Source organism: Corythoichthys intestinalis, chromosome 2, assembly GCF_030265065.1.
Source record: "Corythoichthys intestinalis isolate RoL2023-P3 chromosome 2, ASM3026506v1, whole genome shotgun sequence".
Taxonomy (NCBI): Eukaryota; Metazoa; Chordata; class Actinopteri; order Syngnathiformes; family Syngnathidae; genus Corythoichthys; species Corythoichthys intestinalis.
Genome location: NC_080396.1, coordinates 17685014 through 17695767, shown reverse-complemented (window position 1 = coordinate 17695767; position 10754 = coordinate 17685014).

Sequence of the window (10754 nt, the reverse complement as noted above, 5' to 3'; positions counted from 1 at the left end):
TGTCAAATAGGGTCACAATTAAAGTATTTAAACATTGTCCAACAAATAAAGCATGAAAAAAATAATTTATATAATGTATATTTGACAAAATAATCGCGTTTCCGAAGTTCGAGCCTGAAAGGGGACGAACCCGGAAGTGACACGTCACACCGAGGACAGCGATGGCAGCGCTCCATATGGCCGCCCTCCAAAGCCCTTCAAATAATGATTCAAGCAACGATATAAGCGATAGATCGAGCGCAAGTGAGGAGAACCAAGTTTTTGAAGAGTTGGAGGAAGAGGAGGAGGTCGAAATTTTATGTTGGACCGTACATGTATGAGCAAGACGCTAATCAGGATGCAAACAATGTGCCCAGACTACCTGACATGGAATGGAGACAAGACCCATCGAGATTACAAGATTGGTAAAATATAGGCTGTTATTATTTTTATGATTTGAAGCATGTCAGGTAAATAAACCACCTAGTATTGCCTGGGGTAAAAGAAAAGTTTTGACGAATCCCCGATCATGTTGTGGAATGAACAGTAGAAGTTAGCGACGTTAGGACAGCTTCTTTCTTATGAAGAATTTGTAATAGAAAAAGGATTTCCCATTAAATTTAAAGAATTTCATTCTGTGATTGACTCCATCCCCAGTAGAATATTTGCACTAATGAAAGAATATAAAGCACAGAATGACCAAGCCGTTAATGTGATCCTTTACTTAAATAATATAGATCTTTTAAGCAAGAAATGTACAAATAAACATATAAGGGAATCATACTATAGTTATAGGAAAATTGTGCCTCGTGGGAAATTCTTTTGGAATGCACAGTTTGATAATATAAAATGGAGAAAGAAGTGGCTTGTTCCTTTTAAACAGTTTGTTTCCAATAAAGTAAGGGAATTGCATTTGAAAGTTTTACATAATACCGTATTGGCCCGAATATAGGACGGTATTTTTTGCATTGAAATAACACTGAAAAAGAGGGGGTCGTCTTATATTCGCGGTCTAGACATTACACCCATTCACGACGCTAGATGGCGCCAGATATCATAGAAGCGATGTTCTGTCATGACAGATCTCAGCTACTCTCCCCATTCACGACGCTAGATGGCGCCAGATATCATTAAAGCGATGTTCTGTCATGACCGCTCTCAGCTACTCTCTTTAGTTTAACCAGTTTGCATTATTTTATTGCAATGTTTTTCCTTATTCAGATTTGTTTCGAGACTACAGTTACAGTTAGACTTTAATTTGATGGTTAATGCAGTTATTGCACTTTTGTTGTTTTATCACAATAGATTGGTTTATTTACATTTAAAAAACCATAAGCCATGCATTTACAAATGTGATTGCACTTTAGTTTACACATTTAAATGTTCAGATATTAAGATTTGAATGAGGCAAAATAACATGCTTTTTCTCTCAAATATATTGATATAATCATTTGTTTTGGATGTACTGTAATTATTTTCTGGTGTTCAAAAAGTCTTTTTTCAAACTTGAGTCTTGAAAAAGAGGGGGTCGTCTTATAATCAGGGCTGTTTTATATTTGGGCCAATACGGTATTTACCCGACCAAAGTCTACTTGTCTCGTTTTAAGGACATTGACAACAAATGTACATTTTGTAAGACTGAACCTGAAAGCGTGACGCATTTGTTTTACAGTTGCCCCATTAGTGCAAAGTTTTAGACGGATCTTCAAAAATATATTTTATGTCAAACCAAGAAAAGATCGAACTAAAGGTAAAAACAATCATTACTGTATTTGAATCCAAAGATAAAAAATATTTACTATAGTAAATCTTTATATATTGCTAGGGAAATTTCATATTCATAAATCTAAATTTCAAAACGTAAATTCGAACTTTAACATTTTTTGGGTTGAATTTGAATCATATTTCTCATCGCTTGAAATGATACAAAATGATAAATGCAAGTCTACTCTAGAAGCTCATGTAAAATTGTTTAGCTTATAATATATTTTGTTTCCTCTTGAATTATTATTTTTATTTATTTATTTTTGTATGTCTTACAATGTAAACATGTTAAAGTTATATTCATTGTGAACTAGTTGCTTTGTATTATTGTCTGTTATTTGTATGTTCCGTATTGTTCAATTTAATAAACAAAAAAAAAAAAACTTCGTTAAACCTTGTTTGGTACTCGTTAAACACTCACCGGACTGCCATGTTGCCAATTTGTGGTTTTAACAACCAGGTAGGGATTTCAAACTTTGATAAGCAAAGGTTATAGACAAAAAACGTGTTTTTGAATAACAAAGTCAAATTCATCCATCTTTGGGAAAGCTTATGAGTAAAATCGAAGTTTCATATTAGCGCTGAGACGCACCATGAAAGGTGGAAAAGCGCTATATAACACCATTTACCATTTACCATTGATAAAGCTTCCCTGAACACTGAAGGAATAACATAAATCAATATGTTGTTTAAATAAATCTCAAACCGCAAACCAAAGTTTTTCTTCTGCATTTTGGAAATTTAGTTAAAGTGTTATACAGTACTTCTCTTTTTTATTATTGAGACATATTCTGCGTTTAAGGCATATGTCCACACGATGGCAGAGTTTGTGTTTCCCATCACACCACATGAGTGAACCACTGTTTACAGTAAATATGCCTTCATAATTTTTTTGTTTATACGTGTTAAGTCTACTAAAACTGAACGTCAGAAAGCAAGGTTAAGAACCAACCGAGGAAATAACTTTTAACTTCAAATTTTTTTTAAAAACAATATACATGATTCAAATAAAGGCACAGGAACTTTCGGGTCATTGTGTCTTATTCAAATACAAGCAAATTAAGATTTTTAGGTTGTGAGTGAGTCTGTACAGTATTTGAATTGCAGGTGCTCTCTACTGTGCGTTTGTTTAGGAAAATCACTGCCGATATTCTATCAGTCTTGACATTCTACAGTAGCCAACAAACATCAACTGACAATATACTGCACAGGTAAGAAATGAATAGATGCAAATTGTTTGTATCAAGATACATAATACCGTAACGTATTTTGAGTGATAAGAAAATAATTTGAATCTTGCCTTAAGCAGATCTTGTGACTTTTTGCCGCTGTGATATCCTTTGAAGGGGCCACTACAGAGAAAAAGGGATGGTGAGAGGAGATGCATCAAAACAGCCACTTGACAGAACAATGGTGAGCTCTGTGCAACTTGTCCCTTGGGGAACAACATTTTACTAAACAACATAGTGCATTAGATGATCTTTTTATTGCTAGACTACTTCTAAGTCACAGATGAAGATTATTTCTCCTCAGTTCCAATGCTGGGTATTAAATTTATTTTTTAATTTAATAATTAAGATTCCTAGAATATTATGAATAAGAAATTGTGTTCTTTTGCAACATGTTGTATCTCAATGTTTCCAAGTGTAGTTTGGGCCTGTAGTTAACCTTTTTTTTTTTTTTTTTTTTTTTGGCGACCAAAGCCTCTCTGACATGTTTTATATATTTATTTTTTGGTGTTTCTGTTTTCCCAAAGCACACAGAAGAAAGTTTTGGAGACCTACTGTATTACACCATAAGTCAAACAATACCTTGATATGAGGATTCATCTAATGCTTTTTGAATGCAAAGGTAAGTTTCATTGTTTAGCATATACTTGTTTAACCCTTTAATGCCTGCAATATGAAGCAATTGTCAGAGAATCACAAAATTTGAAAAATAAGGTCTTAATGAAACCTTTTTTTTCAAATTTGTAAAAAAGAAAAAAAAAGTGTTATAAGCGCTCTAATATCTATAACCCTTGCTAAATCCTGTTTTTTGTTCTCATGGAACCTGCAGATGCATGAGTTGACTTGCATCTGTTATCTTTATTTATTTTTTTTTTTTGGGAGGAAATTCTGAATTAGTCTCAAAATCATGAAATTCTAAATGTATCAAATGTGATACATTTGGCAAGAAGGGGTTAACAATATCATTTATCCAATATGTGCTTCACAATTTTAACATAACAGCGTTGTTTTAAGTGACCGGATAACAGAAATCCAGCAGTTAAATTGCCAAGACAAATCCATTTTGTATTCTTTTTTTAGGGCACATGGTGGTGTATGAAGTCAGCTGGTTACCGATATTTGTTCTCACACTTTTTCACTGTGACCAGGCCATGGAGGGTTCGGAATTCTCTGAAAAGGGTAAGAAGCCAATTTGTTTTATTTGTACTAGAAGTTTGTGTAAGAACCAATGTTGCAATGCTTTTATAAACTTTCCATGCCAGGTTCACCTGAGAATGTTTTACACTTAAAATAATAAGATTTAAGTGACTTGTGACTTTTGTGACGGTTATAATATGTTGCAATCAATGTATTTAATAGAAAAACAAAAACAAATATTTATATAACCAATTTCCAATGGTTCTCCCCTACTCTGGCAACATTTTCATTTTCAAACCTGGTATAGTCATACCTTCAATTAAATGATTTTTTAAAAGTTTATTTTCATCGATTCGAAATTATTCCCATGGAAAGATATTAAATTTGGACTTCATGCTACATCTGTACAGTTTAAGTAGTTAATGAATTACACAACTCTCTCTTCATTATATCCACATGAATGGGACCAAAGCCATGCAGCAAATGAAAAATAATGGAAAAGTGGCATCTCAGAGGAATAGGTACTTTGATTGGATATTAAATATAAGATATGACTGGCACCTGCATCTGAACAGCTGTGATTTCTCACTGATTAGACTTCAAATTGCAATTATTTTCTGTATCAATGGCACACGTTAATGAGACCGTTTTTGCCAGGATCCTGGTCAGCATGCACCGTTCACGGTTTAGTATGAAAATCTGTGCTTGCTTCTCCAGAAGGCTGAGTTGATCACAGTGCAGGGCGACAGCTGTGCTACAAATCAGAGCCCATTTACTGGTGACAGAGTCATTAAAGCCTGCTCATCTCATAAAACACAATGCTCATGGTCAAATACCACTCACTCCATTCACTCTCATAACTCAGGTTACTGGGCACACACTCATAGCTCCCATTACCATTGGCCACATTCCCCCACAAAGTTAAACTGAGCATGCAAACTAGAACGGGCATAAGGAGGATAATAATTGTAATGTCACAGAGGTAAAGATGTATATTTGGTGCATAATATTAGTGGTATACAGTGTCACACTGTAGGCAATTATTGCTCTATGATACACAGGGTGGATATGTTGTACTGTATGTATTCACGCATGTACGCTATGAGCGTACATTGTAATTTCTGTGTTTTTGCATATTTATCACACACAAAGGTTTTAGTTGCTCAAATCAATTTTAATACCGCACGAATACAATCGAATGAAATATAAAATTCCGTTTCCAAGTGATAATTTTATCTGCTACTGTATGAAAAAGTACTTGCCCCCTGTTATTATTGACAGTTTTGGCAAAGCTGAGTTCAGTTTTGCTGGCCACACCCAAAAGTGATTGCTACTTCACCGGTTTAGTCAAGAAATAGCTTAACCCTTTAAGGTCTGGGCCTATTTTGTCTGATTTTGCATGCCTTTGAAGTTGCCTTTATATTTCAAAGAAAGAATTGTTTACGATGGCCTGGTTTGGTCCCTTTTTTTGTGACACCTTGAACTTCATGTCCAAATTGTTGTTTCCTTCACTGATCAATTATAAATCATCATTTTGGGCCCAAAAAGACCAAAAATTCCAAAATCGTTTTGTCAAAATTTTTAATATTGATGTCCAATTGACAACCAAACATGCGTAACGAACCGTTTTGAAACTTTGTAATATTTATTCAACATGTTAGGATGAACATTCAACCAAAAAATTTTAGAATAAATAGTCTTATATTTGACAATTCAACATAAACAACAGGTATAGCCATAGGCGTTTTTTGCCTTTATACATGCTCCAGTCAAAACAGGTTATATACAGCAGACCTAACAGTGAAGAACAGTGAAAAAATATATACCATCTAACACAAAAAGTGTTTAGAGGCCATCTCTTTATGAGTTTAGGTATTGCGGCCCATCGCCTGATGAAAACTATGTACACACAATCAAGCTTCTTGAACACACATTTATATACACAAATTGAGAAGATTGATGTGGGAAAAAATATATATATAACATTGGGGGGGGAAAAGCATTTTCAAAAATATTTACAATAAACAAGTTAAATTTTTTTCAGTCATGCCACTCCGAAAAGCAGTTTCGTCCTGGAATTAGACACGGCTACATCACACAGCTCACACTTCCATGGGGTGTCGGTCCTCTTTCCACCCTTCCATTTTCATTTCACTTTACTTTCATTGTCACTATAAATGTACATGAAAATAAGTCAGTATTTATGAAAATAATAAAGTATAAAATAAAAATATAATAAATAAATAAATAAATAATAATGGAAATCTATATGTATGACAATAGAAAGAATACCATAGCTGAATATGTGCTACATCCCTAATCTTCATATAGAAAGAAGAACACCACAAATTATAAATTCCTGCCTGGGATACCCACAGTGCACGTACGACTTTGATCTGATATGCACATTTTATTATTATATACACAAACACACACTTATATTGCATCAAAATTAACTTTGTCTTGCAATATCAAAAGAAACTTTCAAAAGAAACGTTTTCAGCATGAAAAAAAAGAGTGAGTTGGTTTACCTCTGCTCGTCAATGGCGTCACCCACGTGTTCAAATCCGTCACTATCTTCACTCGAGGACTCTTCCGAAGAAGACGATGATGACGAATTTGGACCATCGTCTTCCTCAAGTTGATCAGAAGCACAATTGCTTGCGCTAAATTTAGTTTTCCGTTCATTGTCAAAGTCACACAAAGTCGCTGCTCGATCCAGCAGTATCCAACTGGCCGTCGCTCGCCACCTCGCTGCTTCAGAACACTCCTCCCTCTCGTTCGGTTGAACCTCGCACCGCAGTTATATTTATAAAAAAAAAAAACGCATTTTGTGCTTCCACTGTGACTTCGAAAGGGTTCGTTTGATTTGTGTTTTTTTCATGGAGCTTCCGTTTTGAAAAAGGACTAGAAATGATGGAAATATAGACATAAACAAATGATCCATGCAGCGTTTTAATGTTTTTTTGAGAGGACAATAAAACTATAAAACTTAAATGACAATATCTCACGTTCTAGTTGGTCGATTGACTTCAAATAATAACGAGAGTAAACCGCAACTTCCGCACTTTAAAACGAGACCAACCAACAGCATGTGGGTGACGTAATTAAAACGTGAGGGCGCTTCAAAGACGACGTGCGCTGAGGACGCGCCGGCGCGTCCTTCGACTCTCAAGGGTTAAATAGACCCCACTCACATTACGTCACAACCACGCCTCCGCGCCATATTGTCCGTCAGCTCGTCGTGTTTACGCATTACCGCTACGTAAATTCCTCCTATTATGGCGTGTTTTTCTGCTCGTTAACATTAATAATCAAAATGGTGAAGGCGTGTGTGGCGGTTGGTCGCAGTAACAGAGAAGATAGACGGAGAGACTTGAAGTTCTACCGTGTTCCGAGAGACCCGGAGAGGAGAGCGAGATGGACTGCTGCAATTCGAGGAGAAAACTGGGCACCAAACGATCACCACAGATAATGTAGTTGTCATTTTATATCTGGTAAGATGCATTTAATATATATTTAGAGGGTTTTGGGCTGACAGCCACAATTAAGATCATTGCAAGGCTAATCGCCGACAACATACAGTTTCAAATTCAAGATGCTTATTTCTTCCACCATCATTATTTTTTGAATAATATTTAGCTGGTAACAAGTGAAAGAAGCTGGCCTCGTCTACAGATCATCAGTTAAACAGGGGTGTCCAAACTTTTTGCAAAGGGGGCCAGATTTGGTTTGGTAAAAATGTGGGGGGTTTCCTTGGCTGATTTACGTAGAACAATATATTTAAACAAATTTTAGCAAGCCCTTCTTTGTGTCACATTTGCTTTATTATTATTATTTTTTAATTCATAATTTCAACAATCTCGCCTTTGTGGCGTTCTCTTTCGACACTCGGGCTTTTGCGAAATACTGCTGCTGTGAAATTAAACTAGCTTCAAGTTGCTTTAATTTCTCGCTGCATATCTTCCCTGTAATGTTGTTGTACATGTCAGCGTGTCTTGTTTGGTAATATCGCGTCACATCGAACTCTTTGAAAACAGCGACTGTCTCTTTGCAAATGAGGCAGACACAGTTGTTGCGTATTTTATTGAAGAAATAGTCCAATATCCACCTATCCTTGAAGCGTCGGCCATCGCAGTCAAATTTTTTTTTTTATTGATTGTTGCCATTTTAGGAAATTGGAAGGGTCACACGGGGTAATGTTGCTTAGAGTGCTGTTCTTAAAGTTTTTCAAAGTTTCGTGAGAATAGGCTGAGTTTCTGTGGACAAGATAGTTGTAAATATCAGGATAGCAGACAGCGGGTCGAAAAATATCGATTTAGGCATCAAATATGGATCTGGCGAATGGATAGACTGAAGCTTTCCCACATAACGCCTTTTATGCAACGCATCCAATGAGTTTACAGCGTCTGAAAGCACCGGGGCTTCCATGAATTGCACTATAAATTGCACGACAAATTGAAACCATTGAGAATACGGATAAACAATGACGGACAATATGGCAGCCAGATACAGCGACACGTCATTGTGTGACGTTGGTGAGTGGGGTCTATAGAACATGTCAGGCAAAACTAAGTTGGCTACTAGAGTTCAAGAATAAACACATGATGCAACGATTCAAAGAAATTCAAGAAGAAATGAAGTAAAAACGATTGAAATCTGTCAGTCTAGAAAAGATTACAAAACAATTTCCAAGACTTTGAGGTTCTAGAGCAGGGGTGCTCACTGTTTTTTGCTCCAAGATCTACTTTTAAATGAGACAACCTCCCGCGATCTACCTTAAGAGAGGAGGGTGAACTAAAAAAAAAAAAAAATTTAAATGTACAGTTACAGTAATTATGCTTTGTGAGCAACATATGAGGTTATGTTGCTCACAAAACACAAATAATTGTGTACATTTAAAAATATATATAAATAAAAAATGGACGGTAAATTATGTTTGCTCACATAACATAATTAACTATGTACATTAAAAAAAAAAAAAAAAAAAAAAAAATTTTTTTTTTTTTTTTTTTTTTGATGCCGCGAGCTACCCACACTAGCGTTGTGATCGACGTAATGGGCACCCCTGTTCTAGAGAATCACTCTAACAGTAGCAAACCATCCCACCACGACTGGACGACCAATAAAAAATGACTTCCAAAGTGTGAATTGTTCAAGGCTCTTTTGCGACTCCCTGGATGAGTCGCCGGACTCATCCAGGGAGTCGCAAAAGAGCCTTGAACAATTCAATTCAATTTTATTTGTATAGCCCTATATAACAAAAAGGTTGTGTCAGAGGGCTTTACAGAGTCAATTCGATACACAGTCAGATACAGTAGATGAAAGAGATGAGTTCATGTCCTGGGCATCTCCCATCCTTAGACCCTCCATGGCGGCAAGGAAAAACTCCAAAAACCCAGTGGGAAAAGCGAAACCTTGGGGAGAACCACAGTCAGGAGAGATCCACTCCCAGGACGGACAGGCTATAGACCAGGGGTTCCCAATCCCGGTCCTCGAGAGCCCCTATCCAGCTTGTTTTCCATGTCTCCCTCCTCTAACACACCTGAATCAACTAATTAGGATCGTTATCAGGCTGCTGCAGAGCTGGCTGATGAGCTGATCATTTGATTCAGCTGTGTTAAAGGAGGGAGACACGCAAAACAAGCTGGATAGGGGCTCTCGAGGACCGGGATTGGGCACCCCTGCTATAGACCCTACCCACCTACGTCACAAAACCACGTGCTCGCTGTATGGTTCCGCCCACTTGTACGTCATTTTGACTCTGTATTAGCATTGTTTTCAATTGATGGCGGAATTTAAAATGCATTTCATGGAAGACCCGGTGCTTTCTGATGCCGCAAACTCACTGGATCTGTTGCATAAAAGGCGTTATGAGGAAAAGCTTCGTTCTAGACAGTCGCCAGATCCATATTTGATGCCCAAATCGATGTTTTTCGACCCACTGTCTTCGCCCTGTCTGCCTGACATCTGCTACGCAGATATTTACAATTATCTTGTCCACACTAAATCAGCCTATTCTCACGAAAATATGAAAAACTTCAAGAGCTTGGAGGCTTATAAATACTTCGTTGCTGGTTGGGTGAAACAGGTCCTCGTCCACGAAAATTCGGCAGGAATCTATCTTGTGCTTGGAAAGGTGAGTTACGAAATTTTCAATTCAAAATCTTTTGTTCTTGCTAACATCCACTGTCAAGTCTAATGTATTTCATGTCGTTTGTCAATGGAGTTAAGGCTTTTAATGTTTATATGGTTTAGCAATAGCACTCTCACTACATACATACGTGTATGTTGTCGGCGATTAGCCTAGCAATGATCTTAATTGTGGTTATTTGTCAGCCCCGTAGACGAGGCCAGTTTCTTTCACTTGGTACCAGCTAAATATTATTCAAAAAATAACGATGGTGGAAGAAAGGGAAGTCACAAACATCTTGAATTTGAAACTATGTCGTACTACGTCGTATGTTGTCGGCGATTAGCCTCGCAATGATGTTAATTGTGGTTATTTGTCAGCCCCGTAGACGAGGCCAGTTTCTTTCACTTGGTACCAGCTAAATATTATTCAAAAAATAACGATGGTGGAAGAAAGGGAAGTCACAAACATCTTGAATTTGAAACTATGTCGTACTACGTCGTATGTTGTCG